Source organism: Monodelphis domestica, chromosome 1 (genome assembly GCF_027887165.1).
Source record: "Monodelphis domestica isolate mMonDom1 chromosome 1, mMonDom1.pri, whole genome shotgun sequence".
NCBI lineage: Eukaryota > Metazoa > Chordata > Mammalia > Didelphimorphia > Didelphidae > Monodelphis > Monodelphis domestica.
Window position 1 is genome coordinate 114,410,651 of NC_077227.1, and position 14,810 is coordinate 114,425,460.

The following is a 14,810-nucleotide window of genomic DNA, read 5'->3' on the forward strand; positions in this document are numbered from 1 at the left end:
AACCGGATGTTGCGTCACGGCAGAGTCGGAAGGGGAAGGGACTCAGATCCACCCGCCCACTCCAAGGACCTTTCCTTTCCTTTCTTCCTACCACCCCCGGCTGCATTCCAGGCTTCTAGATAAAGAAAAAGGCCGGTCGAAGCACTCCGCCCCTCTCATCTCGTTGGTTAAAGCGAGGTAGTGGCGTAATTTCACGGCCCTCTTCCTGCCGCATTGGCGGGAAAGCTCAACTGTGTCCTCCTCTTCCCCCTTGCTAGTACTGGAGCTGGATGGGCCTTTTGATTACTTTTCATTCAACCCAATGATTTGTGTGTAACTTTAAGCAGGCCGCTTACGCTCTCCTGGTATCAGTTTCCTCAGCTTCAAAATGACGGGGTGGGACCTAAGGCTCTTCTTGGGGCACCCTCGCCCCCTTGCACCCTTTAGACCTGTCATCTGCTCTTGCTCTGACCCATCTCCAAATTGATGGGGGGAGGGGTGCAAACAAGAGAGGATGAGCAAGCCCACCTACCTGGGCTCGTGGGAGATCCTGGGAAGAGTAGCAAGCCCCTCATACCCACACCCATAAATGAACAGAGATGGTGCTCCTTGACAAGAAGACTGTCTTTCTGCTTGTATTCCCAACCCTTAGCATAGTGCCTGCCACATTGTAAGGGTTTAATGTTTGCTGAATGACTGGCTTATCTTGGGTTTCTTTCCTCTTCAGGCTTTGGGTAGTTCACTTGATTTTTTTTTAATTTACTTTTTTTATTTCCAAATTTACTCCCTTGACTCACTACCCACTGAGAAGGCAACAAATTAATCACAAATTAAAGAGCAAATGTGTATAGTAATGCAAAATGAATTGTCATGTTACCTTGTCACCCACCACAGACACAAAAAGGTGAAAGAAGAAATAGTAATAGTTAACATTTATATATCATATGCCAGGCACTCTGCTAAATACTTTTCAAGTATTATCTCAACTGATCCAACACTGGAAGGTAGTTACTATTATTATCTCCATTTAAAAGATTAGGAAACTATAGCACAGATTAGGTGACTTTCCTGGAGTCACATGGGAGTGTCTGAGATAGGATTTGAACTCAGGTTTTCCCAGTTTTAGGCCCACCACTCTATTCAACTAAAAAACTTACTTCCTTAAAACCTGGAGGTAAATAGCCTGTTTCTTCAAGGGACCTTTGAAATTATGGGTTGCTCATTGTGTTGAGAATTCCTAAGTCTTTCAAAGATTATTTTAATATTGTTATGTTTGCTTAAATTTTTCCCCTGGTTCTGCTCATTTCACTTTGCATCAGTTTATGCTGCTCTTCTGAGGTTTCTTTGAAACCATTCTCTTCATCATTTCATCATAGCACAATATTTTATTACATTCATATACCATAATTTGTTTGGCCATTCTGTCAATTGAAATGTATCCCCTCATTTTCCAATTATATTCCATCACAAAAAGAACTCCTATAAATGTTAGTACATATGAATTCTTTTCCTCTTTCTTTGATCTTTTGGACTTAGTAATTGGTAACTAAAAGTTAAAAGATATGAATAATTTAATTGTTTTGAGAGTATAGTTCTAAATTGCTTTCCAGAAAGATTGGACCATTTCATAGTTGGCCCATCAGCCTAGACCGGTGATGGTGAACCTATGGTACATGTGCCAAAGATGGAACAGAAAGCACTCTGTGGGCATGCACCAGCCCAGGACCTTTAAGCCCCACCCCAGAGTTCATTAACAAAGGCAGAGGAACATTGGTGGAGCAGCTTCTTTCCCACTCTACACTATACCTGACAACATGTTTTCACATCATCCACCCCTCCCCCAGCAGTCCAATGGGAGCACTTTCTCCCTCCCCTGGGTAGGATAAGGGTTGGGGCAGGATGTGCCCAGTACTTAGTTGTGGGAGGGGCATGGCACAGCACCCATCTACGGGGGTGGGGCACTGCATGTGATATTGAAAAGGTTCACCATCACTGGCCTACACAATCTGATCTGTGTGAAGTGGAACCTCAGAGTTCTTTTAATTTGCCTTTCTCTATTAGTGATTTGGATATTTTTTTTTCATAACTATTGATCATTATTTGATTCCTTGAAAACTGCCTATTTGTATCCTTTACCAATTGGGGAATGGCCATTATTCTTATAAATTTGAATCAGTTCCTTATATATTTTAGAAATAAGACTTTTATCAGAGAAATATGTGGCAAAAATTTCTCAGCTTCTGGCTTCTCTTTTTAGCTGCATTAGTTTAATTTTTGCAAAAGCTTTCTAATTTTATATGATCAAAGTGGTACATTTTGCCTCCTTTCAACCACTCTAACCCATTTGTTTTTTTTTTTAATATATTTTATTTGATCATTTCCAAGCATTATTCATTAAAGACATAGATCATTTTCTTTTCCTCCCCCCCACCCCCCATAGCCGACGCGTAAATCCACTGGGCATTAGATGTTTTCTTGATTTGAACCCATTGCTTTGTTGATAATATTTGCATTAGAGTGTTCATTTAGAGTCTATCCTCTGTCATGTCCCCTCAACTGCTGTATTCAGGCAGTTGCTTTTCCTCGGTGTTTCCACTCCCATAGTTTATCCTTTGCTTATGAATAGTGTTTTTTTTCTCCTGGATCCCTGCAGATTGTTCAGGGACATTACACCACCATTAATGGAGAAGTCCATTACGTTCGATTATACCACAGTGTATTAGTGTCTGTGTACAATGTTCTCCTGGTTCTGCTCCTCTTGCTCTGCATCACTTCCTGGAGGTTGTTCCAGTCTCCATGGAACTCCTCCACTTTATTATTCCTTTTAGCACAATAGTATTCCATCACCAACATATACCACAATTTGCTCAGCCATTCCCCAATTGATGGGCATCCCCTCGTTTTCCAGTTTTGGGCCACCACAAAGAGCGCAGCTATGAATATTTTTGTACAAGTCTTTTTGTCCATTATCTCTTTGGGGTACAGACCCAGCAGTGCTATGGCTGGATCAAAGGGTAGATATTCTTTTGTCGCCCTTTGGGCATAGTTCCAAATTGCCCTCCAGAATGGTTGGATCAGTTCACAACTCCACCAGCAATGAATTAATGTCCCTACTTTGCCACATCCCCTCCAGCATTCATTACTTTCCTTTGCTGTTATGTTAGCCAATCTGCTAGGTGTGAGGTGATACCTCAGAGTTGTTTTGATTTGCATCTCTGTGATTATAAGAGATTGAGAACACTTCTTCATGTGCTTGTTAATAGTTTTGATTTCTTTATCTGAGAACTGCCTATCCATGTCCCTTGCCCATTTATCAATTGGAGAATGGCTTGATTTTTTGTACAATTGATTTAGCTCTTTATAAATATGAGTAATTAAACCTTTGTCAGAGGTTTCTATGAAGATTTTTTCCCAATTTGTTGTTTCCCTTCTGATTTTAGTTACATTGTTTTTGTTTGTACAAAAGCTTTTTAGTTTGATGTAGTCAAAATTATTTATTTTACATTTTGTGATTCTTTCTATGTCTTGCTTGGTTTTAAAGCCTTTCCCCTCCCAAAGGTCTGACATGTTCTAACCCATTTGTTAATGAACTCTCCAATCAATCAGTCAATCAATCAATATTAAGCACCTAAAATATGCCAAGAACTGTGCCAAGTTCTAAGGTTACAGAGGCAAAATACATTCTCTGCAAAGGTGAAGTCAACAGGCCTTGGTAACAGATTGGATATGAGGGGATATGAAATACTGAGAAATTTACGATGACTCCTAGGTTGTAAGCTTGAGGGACTGGGAGAATAGTGTTTCCCTCTATTCCAAAGGGGAATTTGGGAAGGGAGGTTTAGGGGAAAAGATAATGAGTTCTGCTTTGGACATGTTGAGTTGAAGATGTCTACTGACATCCAGTTTGAGATGTTGGAAAGGAGAGATTAGAGATCAATGGAAAGTTTGGGGCTGGATAAGTATATTTGAGAATCATCAACATAGAATGGTAATTAAGACCATGGAAGTTGATGAAATCACCAAGTTGGGTTGCAAAAAGGGAGAAAAGGGCCCCGGGACAGGACCCTGAGAGACAACTGCTCTTAGAGGGTATGATCTGGAGAATCCAGCAAAAGAGATGAGGAAGGAGCAGATAGGCAGGGTGAAAATTTATTCACAAATGATAGGTAACTTCTTCTAAGATCCACTAATTTGTTTATGTCATCATTTATGTCTAAATCATGTACCTAGTTTGAGCTTATCGTGGTAAATAGTGTGACATGCTAGTCTGTACTTGGTTTCTGCCAGAGTACTTTCCAGTTTTCACAAAGAATAGTGATCTTAGTTGTGGGAGGGGCATGGCACAGCACCCATCTACAGGGGTGGGGCACTGCATGTGATGTTGAAAAGGTTCACCATCACTGGCCTACACAATCTGATCTATGTGAAGTGGAACCTCAAAGTTCTTTTAATTTGCCTTTCTCCAGTTATTAGTGATTTGGATATTTTTTTCATAACTATTGATCATGATTTGATTCCTTGAAAACTGTCAGTTATTGCTCTAATAGCTGAGATCTTTGGATTTATCAAACACTTCTGTGCTCGTTTTTTTTCTACGTGTTATGTACCTAATATGTTCCATTGATCAGCCTTTTTATTTCTTTTTCAGTCATTTCAATTATGTCCAATTCTAATGTGACCCCGTTTGGAATTTTCTTTTTTTGGGGGGGGGGTTCTTCAATTTACAAGTTCTATTTTTCTTGTGTTTCTTTTTTTTTTAATTGACATTTTATTTGGTCATTTCCTAGCATTATTTATTGGATACAAAGATCATTTTCTCCCCCCCAACGCCCCATCCCATAGCTGACACACGATTCCACTGGGTATCATATGTAATCTTGATTAAAACCCATTTCCATGTTGTTGGTATTTACATTAGAGTGTTCATTTAGAGTCGCTTCTCAGTCATATCCCATCTACCCCTGTAGTCAAGCAGTTGCTTTTCCTTGGTGTTTTTACTCCCACAGTTTAACCTCTGCTTGTGGATAGTGTTTTTTTTTTCTCCTAGATCCCTGCAGATTGTTCAGGGACATTGCATTGACACTAATGGAGAAGTCCATTACGTTTTTTGTACAACAGTGTGTCAGTCTCTGTGTACAATGTTCTCCTGGTTCTGCTCCTTTCTCTCTGCATCACTTCCTGGAGGTTGTTCCAGTATCCATGGAATTCCTCCACTTTATTATTCCTTTGAGCACAATAGTATTCCATCACCAACATATACCACAATTTGTTCAGCCATTCCCCAATTGAAGGGCATCCCCTCATTTTCCAATTTTTGGCCACCACAAAGAGTACGACTATGAATATTCTTGTACATGTCTTTTTCCTTATTATCTCTTTGGGGTACAAACCCAGCAGTGCTATGGCTGGATCAAAGGGTAGATAGTCTTTTATTGCCCTTTGGGCATAGTTCCAAACCACCCTCCAGAATGGTTGGATCAGTTCACAACCCCACCAGCAGTGAATTAGTGTCCCTATTTTGCCACAACCCCTCCAGCATTCATTACTTTCCTTTGCTGTCATGTTAGCCAATCTGCTAGGTGTGAAGTGATACCTCAGAGTTATTTTGATTTGCATCTCTCTGATTATAAGAGATTTAGAACACTTTCTCATGTGCCTATTAATAGTTTTGATTTCTTTATCTGAAAACTGCCTATTCATATCCCTTGCCCATTTATCAATTGGAGAATGACTTGATTTTTTGTGCAATTGATTTAGCTCTTTGTAAATTTAAGTAATTAAACCTTTGTGTGAGGTTTTTATGAGGATTGTTTCCCAATTTGTTGCTTCCCTTCTGATTTTGGTTACATTGGTTTTGTTTGTATAAAACCTTTTTAATTTGATGTAATCAAAATTATTTGTTTTGCATTTTGTGAGTCTTTCTAACTCTTGCTTGGTTTTAAAATCTTTCCCTTCCCAAAGGTCTGACATGTATACTATTCTGTGTTCGCCAAATTTTCTTATAGTTTCCTTCATTATGTTCAAGTCATTCATCCATTTTGAATTTATCTTGGTGTAGGGTGTGAGGTGTTGATCCAAACCTAATTTTTCCCAAACTGTCTTCCAATTTTCCCAGCAGTTTTTATGAAATAGTGGATTTTTGTCCCAAAAGCTGGGATCATTGGGTTTGTCATATACTGTCTTGCTGAGGTCACTTACCCCGAGACTATTCCACTGATCTTCTTTTTTGTCTCTTAGACAGTATCAAATTGTTTTGATGACCACTGCTTTATAATATAGTCTGAGATCTGGGAGTGCAAGGCCCCCTTCCTTTGTATTTTTTTTCATTATTTCCCTGGATATCCTTGATCATTTGTTCTTCCAAATGAACTTTGTCATGTTTTTTTCTAAATCAGTAAAAAAAAGTTTTGGGAGTTCATTGGGAATGGCACTAAACAGATAAATAAGTTTGGGTAGGATCGTCATTTTTATTATATTGGCCATGTTTCTGTGACCTAGTGTATGATCTGTCTTTGTGAATGTGCCATGTGGTGCTGAGGTGTATTCCTTTTTGTCTCTATTTATTTTTCTCCATATGTCTATTAGCTCTAATTTTTCTAAGATTTCATTCACATCTTTTACCTCTTTCTTATTTATTTTTTGGTTTGATTTATCTAAATTTGATAGTGGTTGGTTCAAGTGTCCCACTAATATGGTTTTACTGTCTATTTCCTCCTTCAGTTCTCCTAGTTTCTCCATTAGAAATTTGGATGCTATACCATTTGGTGCATACATGTTGATTAGTGATATTTCCTCATTGTCTATACTCCCTTTTAACAGAATATATTTACCTTCCCTATCCCTTTTGATCAGGTCTATTTGTGCTTTGGCTTTGTCAGATATCATGATTGCAACTCCTGCTTTCTTTCTACCAGTTGAGGCCCAAAAGGTCTTACTCCATCCTTTAATTCTAACCTTGTGAGTATCAACCCACCTCATATGTGTTTCTTGAAGACAACATATGGTAGGGTTTGGGGTTCTAATCCAATCTGCTATTTGTCTACGTTTTATAGGTGAGTTCATCCCATTCACGTTCAAAGTTATGATTGTCACTTGTGAATTCCCTGGCATTTTGATATCCTCCCCTAATTCTGACCTTTCTTCTTTAGCTATAGCCTTTTATACCAGTAATTTACTTTAGGTCAGTCCCCCTAGTTCCCTGCCTTGATATGCTTCCCTTTCTGGTCCCTCACTTTTTTTGTTCCCGTCCCCTCCCCCCTTTCCTTCCCTGCTTTTTGATCCTCCCTCCTCCCTCCCCCTCCTTAATTTTACTTTCTCTCTTACCCTGTTGGATAAGATAGAATTCAGGATCCCAATGGATCTAGACGTTCTTCCCTCTCAGAGTTGATTTCACTGAGAGTAAGGTTTAAGTAATACCACTTTGCGCTCTCTTCCTCTCCTCATATGAGAATTCTTCCCCTCCCCTTCCCTTGTGTATCTTTGTGTGGGAAAGATTATTCTATTTAGTTCCCCCCCCTCTATTTCTTGAAGTAAATCTTGGTATCGATTCCCCCCTCCCTTTTTCTTTCTTTCCCCCCCTTTCACCAGATCTTCTTGATGCCCCAATCTTTCCCTATGCATGATTCTTCTAACTACTGTTATGATGCATACACTTTTTGAGTTACGCAATACATTTTCCCCACATATTAATATATATAATTTGATATAAATGTAGTCCTTATAGAAGAGAGTTTGACTTAAAGAAAAAAGATAAGATTTTTCTCCTTTTCCCTTTCTTTCATATTTACCTTTGTAAGTTTCTCTTGCTTTCTTTGATTGGATGTCGAATTTTCCACCAAGTTCTGGTCTTTTCTTAGCAAATACTTGGAAATCTTCTATTTTGTTGAATGCCCATACTTTCCCCTGGAAGTATATAGTCAGTTTTCCTGGGTAATTGATTCCTGGTTGGAGACCCAGCTCTCTTGCTTTTCTAAATATCGTGTTCCATGCTTTGCGGTCTCATAGAGTGTTAGCAGCTAAGTCATGTGTGATCCTTACGGGGGGCCCCCTATATCAGAAGCTCCTTTTCTTGGCTTCTTGTAAAATTTTCTCCTTAGCTAGGAAGCTCTTGAATTTGGCGATCACATTCCGAGGAGTTGTCTTTTGGGGATTTAGTATAGAGGGTGTTCTATGAACCCTTTCTATTTCTATTTTGCCTCCTTGCTCCAGAACATGTGGGCAATTTTCTCCTATAATCTCCTGTAGTATAGCATCGATATTTTTGTTTATCTCTGGTTTTTCGGGCAGACCAATAATTCTCAAGTTGTCTCTTCATCCTGTTTTCTTGGTCTGTCACCTTGTCAATGAGATATTTTATGTTTTCTTCTAATTCATTAATTTTTTCGCTTTGCTTTATTAATTCTTGCTGTTTTGCAAGCTCACTGTCTTTCAGTTGCTTATTTCTGGTCTTAAGGGACTGGATTTGTTTTTCAGTTTGTTCTGCCCTTCTTTTAAAGTCTTCCAGCTCTTTCTCCAATTGTGAGGTCTTGTGTATCAGGCTGCTGACCTCTTTCTGGGTTTTTTTTCCCATTTTTCTTTCCAAAAGGTTTCCATCTTTTGGATTAGCTCCAATTTGAGTTCTTTCATAGCTTGTGGATAATTTCCATGGGGGGGGTGGGGGGGCATGTTTTGCTTTTGTTTGAATTTCATCCTCTTTCTCTTCTTTTCCTTGGGTACTCACCATAATTTTTCAATGATCACTTTTTCCCCTTTTTTCTTGGAGGCTTGATTTTAGGCCATGTGAGCCATTCCTTTGGTGGTTTTTTTTTCCCCTTTCCTTTTTGGTCTAAGGTCTGGGTGATATGGGCGGGTTTTCTGTGGATTTAGGTTGCCTCAGAGTAGTTCTTCACAGACTCCGTGGTTTGTTCACAGACCTGCCCCCTCCCCCCAACCCCCACCGCACCCCACCCTGTGCTCAGCGCACCCGCCCCAGTGCTCTGTGACCTTTTACAGGAATCTCCTGTAAAACCGCCGAGGGGTGGATCTGTGGATCTCTGGTGATCCCAGTTTCCAGGGAGGCTGGTGCGCCCCCCACTCCCTCACTATAGCGAGGGGCAACGCTTTGGCCTTAGGCAGTTTTTACAGACTCTAGAGACTCCTCACTGTTTGAAGTTTGCAGGGGCCCCGCCGTCTGGGCGCTCGAGTTTCTGCTCCCGCTCTGCAGTGCACAGGATAATCTTGTGAAACCGCCCTGAGAGGTCGTTTCCTAGCAGTCTTTAGCTCCCAAGGACCCTGGTGTTCCCCCTCCACACAGAGACGTTCCTCACTCACTCACTGTCCTGGTAAGCTGTTCTGATCCCCTACTCTGGTGCTGTGGGGGAGGAGGGGTGGGGAAGGGTGGCTCAGTTCACATTTTTGTGCAAGCTTTTCCTCCTCCTTATAGTGTGGCAATGTTCAAACCCCACATACCTTCATTTATGTGGGGTACTGGAGAGTCCCTCCTTTCTTCCAAAGATGATTTTTATGCTCTTTTGAGGTAGTCTATTTTGTTCCGTACTGGGGAAAGGAAGCGATTCGCATCTAGATTGCAGCCATTTTTACCCAGAAGTCCTCTCCCTTTTGGAATTTTCTTGCTGGAGTGGTTTGCCAATTCCTTCTCCAGCTCATTTGTGTTAATTTTATGGTTGGGCTGAGTATATTTAATTGGTTGCCAGGGATTTAATTTCCAAATTCCAAAAATGAATTATTAAACTCAAAATGTAATTTATGGTAGTTTATTTTATAATACAGGGAAAATATTAAAGAGAGAAAAAGGAGAGAGCTCTGACCTCCTCTGACCCAGGTAGGAATTTCTAGACCCCCAGCCAGGAGAGGTCAAGGAAAGGAAGTCAGCCTTTACACTCACCACATGTCAGTTCAATCAGCAGATTCTTTATCAGCCTCAACTTCAGCAGGCTCCACTCCAAGTATGTCTCTTTCAAACTCCCAGAAGAACCAGCCAACACCTCCCAGAAGACCAACCTCCAACCAACCAACCAACCTCCTTCAGCTCCTTGTCTCTTTCTTTTAAAGACCTTTTTTCTTGTGTCACTTCCCCTAATTCCACATCTACCAATCACAGCTGACGCTCTGCTCTAGGAGTGCCAAGGAGGTAGTTAGTTGATTCTAATTCGTTACCCATAGACCTACCACTTCATAAGTGGGATATTTACACCTTTGGTGATTAGATCTAACATGGGCAGATCTTCCCACTCAACTCTAAGTACTGTGCTTACATTTTTTAGGATTAGGTCAACAAATAGACAGGGGATTATAATTTAATCTTCACAATCAAAGAAGAGCCAAGTACCTTCATTGTTACAATCAGGGGAGAGCCAAATCCAATCTTCACATTTGACATATGAGAAACTGAGACAAATAGGGTTAAATGACATGCCTAGGATCACACAATTAAGAGGCTGAGGCTAAATCTGAACTCAGAAAAATAAGTCTTCCTGACTCTAGGCCCAACACTCTATCCATTGTACCACCAAATTATTTTGACAATTATAGCTTTGATATTACTTTGAAATTTGGTACTGATGGCCCTTTCTCCCTCCCCCACCCTTTTCTTTAATTCCCCTCAGATCATCAACTTTTTGTTCCTCTAGATGAATTGTTTTTATTTCCATTCTGTAAAGTAATCCTTTGGTAGTTTGATTGGTTTGGTACTGAATTAGTTGTTTAGGTTCTTAACCAGGAGCAATTAATATTTCTCTCATTAAATGCCTTTATTTGTGTTAATGAGGTATCTTGGCAAGTAGATTCCCAAATATTTTATTCAGTTATTTCAAAATGAATTTCTCTCTCTTCCTGTCCTATTTTGCTGGTAATACAGAAAGGTCCCTGTATCATCCAGGGATACATTCCAAAACTTACTGTGGATGATTGAAATCGGGGAAAATACTGAACCATAGTTTTTGCTTTAACTTTATAAACATCAATGGCAACTATACTATATAGTGCTGTGTTCTCTCTCCCTGATCCCACCCCTTAACTGTTTGCTCCCTGGCTTCCAATCCCATCCCCCAAAAAGAATCCTTCCAAGTCAAAGCAGTAGAACGAATTTATAGGACACTGAATGTGGGGTTGACCACCAGCAAATACTTTTGCTCCACTCCACCCACCCTGCCACCCCACATCTATTTTCTATCTGTACACACTCAGTGCACCATGTGCTGGCCCCCTTCCCCTGGATACGCACAGAAGGTGCAACTGAGGATAAAGGAGGATGATTGTATTCAGAAATGCTGGTGATTTGTGCAGGTTTATTTTATAATCTGCTTCTTTGCCAGTAATTTCCATTGGTTATTCAGTTGATTATAGCCCATCAAATCAAGTGAAAAAGTGAGTTTTGTATCATCTTTGCTTGTGCTTATTCCTTCTATTTAATTATATTCTTAATGCCATAGCTAATATATCTAGTATAATATTGAATAATAAGTGATAATGGACATCCTTCATTTACCTCTGATCTTACTGGAAAGGTTTCTGTCTTATCCTCTTTACAGATAGTGCTGTATTTTAAGAAAGGCTCCATTTAAGATCTTCACAAACTGATGCAGAGTGAAATAAGCAGAACAAGGAAAACATTGTCCATAGTAACAGGAATAATGTTGAATGATCAAATATGATAGACTTAGCTACTCTCAGCAATACAATGATCCAAGACAATTCTGAGAGACTCATGACAAAGAATGCTATCTGTCTTCAGAGAGAGAGAGAGAGAACTATTGGAATTAGAATACAGATGAAAGCATATGATTTCTCACTTGTTAATATGGAGTTTATTACTTTATTGGAGTTTGGGTTTTAAAAGATTACTCACATACCCAGTGGAATCGCACGTTGGCTATGGGAGAGGTGGGGGGGTGGGGGGGTGGGGAAGAAAATGATCTTTGTTTCCAATGAATAATGTTTGGAAATGACCAAATAAAATAATGTTTAAAAAAAATTTTTAAATAATGATTACTTACAAAAATGAATATGGAAATGTTTTGCATGATAATATATTTATACACATGAAAAAAATATAAAGTTTGCAGGAGTTTCTATTAGTGAAAAAAAGTTAAGGGAGGAAAAAGGAAAAAAAGGCTTCCTTTATTCCTATACTTTCTATTTTTTTTTTAACAGGAATAGGTATATTTTGTCAAAAAATTTTTGAGGGGGAAGCTAGATAGCTCCATGGATTGAGAGCCAGGCCCAGAAATGGGAAGTCTTGGATTCAAATCTGGCCTCAAACACTTCCTATCTATCTGATCCTGGCCAAATAACTTAAACCCCATTGCCTAGCCCAGCAGTTCTCAACCTCTCAATTTGTAGCAATGAGAATACATAATGCATATCAGGTATTTACATTCCAAATCATAACTAGCAAAATTACAGTTTTGAAGTTGCCACCAAAATAATTTTTTGGTTTGGGGTCACTCCAACATGAGTAACTGTATTGTGGGGTCACAGCATTAGAAAGGTTGAGAACCACTGGCCTAGCCCTTACCACTCTTGTGTCTTAGAACCAATACAAAACAGAAGTTAAGAGTTTAAAAAATAAAAAGCTTTTTCTGTATCTTAGGATGATTATTTATTTTTGAGACATTTTTCCATGTTTACCCACTTCATTTTCTTTCCCTCCCCTCTTCCAGATTCAGGATGATTTTTGTTGGCTATTAATATGGTCAATTATAATTATAGTTTTCCTAATATTTAACCAATCCTGTCTTTCTGGCATCCAGGAAAACCAGCCTGACTCTAAGCATATGATCTTTATTATACATTGCTCTGGTATCCTTGCTCATATTTTAATTAAAATTTTCCATCAACATTCATTAGGGAAATTGGTCTGTTTTTAGTTCTTGGTTTTATATATCAAGACAGTTGTGCCATAGAATTAACTTGCTAACTTTACGTACTTCCCCCCCCCCCCAAGTTTTTGTAGTATTGGAATTATGATGTTTTGTGGAATTCATTCCTAAATCTATCAGGTCCTTCCTGGAATTTTTTCCCTTTGTCACTTCATTTAGGTCTTGCCAAATTTCTTTTTCTATAATAGGGTTATTTAAATATTCAATTTCCTGTTCTGTAAATCTAAACAACTTATTTTTTGCAAATGTTTAGCCATTTCATTTAGATTACTAGTTTTATTGACACATAGTTGGGCAAAACAGCCCCTAATAATTGCCTTTATTTAATTGGTTGTGAATTTGCCTTTTTATTTCATTTTTTGAAGTTGATTTTAGTTTTTTAATCAAATTAACTAATGGCGTATCTGCTGAGTTTTAATTAATCTAATTGTATTAGTTCATTGGGATTACTTCAAATTTTGTTCATCTCTTAAGTTTTTCTATTTAACTTGTTGGCTCTCTTTTTTTTAAGTTGCATGTTCAACTTATACCTGCTCTTTCTTATTGATGATAGCATTTAGATATATAAATTTTCCCCAAAATACTGCTTTAGCTGCATCCTACAATTTTATCTCATTGCTGTCCTTATCTTTAATGAAATTGGTTCCTATAATTTTTATTTTTGACCCATTCTTCTTTAGAACTACAGTATATAGTTTCTAATTAATTTTTGCCTCAAAGATCCTTTTGAGTTCACTGGGCTTTACAGTAGTGAACTAGGCATACAAACCCTTTGACCCAACAATACCACTACTTGGTCTGTATAACAAAGAGATAAAAAACAAAAAAGGATCAAAGAAAAGAACCCACTTGTACAAAAATATTTATAGCAGCTCTCTTCATAAGAGGCAAAGAATTTGAAACTATGGGGATATCCATCAATTGGGGAATGGATAAACAAGTTGTAATATAAGGTTGAAATAGTGCAATAAGAAATGATGAACAGAATGAGTTCAGAAAAACATGAAAAGACTTACATGAACTGATGCAAAGTGAGCCGAGCCAAGAAAACATGTATAGTGATAAAAAATACTATACAAAGACCAACTTTAAAGGACTAAACTATTATCAGCAATGCAAGATTCCAAGATAACCCCAAGGGATGCATGATGAAAAATTCTATCCCCACACATAGAAGAAACAGTTGGAGTTTGAATGCAGATCAAAGATGTCTATTTTTTACTTTATTTCTTTCATAATGGACGTGTAACACATTTCGCTCATGGCCTGAGGAATGTGGAAACATATATTGCATGAAAGTACTAGTATAACCTATATTAGACCATTATTTACTATCTCAGGAAGGAGGGAAGAGAATCTAGATAGCAAAATGTCAAGTAACAACTGATCGTGTTATTAAAAAAAATGAAAAAGTAATGGCAACACCTCAGGTATCATTTTTCTAGATCTATAAAAAGTATTATTTTCCATTGTTTTCTCACAGAACTGCCTGCCCTTCCCATCCAACCACCCTCATGCTAACAGATATAATTTTCGCTTTCCAAATGAGAAAATAAACTAAAATAAGTTGTGATTTACCTTGCCCAAAAACCACATTGCTATGAGAGTGTCTGAAATGGGATTCAGACCTTTATTCCAAATGCAAGACTTTACAGAATATAGGGCTCAGGGGAAAAAACTCAATGACACCACCTCATTCCTCTTTGAAGTATTAAACTACCCCAAAACAACTAGTGATACACTTCCTATCATGTGATCATATCCCAAAAGAATCAATCCAAGTTATCTTCAGGCAGGCTCTTCCAAGGTTCAAAAAAGTTTTCAGAGTAACATCTCCTCTCCCTCTCATTCACTAGGTCTGTCCTCAGTAGTTTATGAACAACCAAAAATTGCTACTTAGAGCTATACCTAGTGATTTGTTTCCACAAGGGCAGGCAGCAGAGGAATTGATGG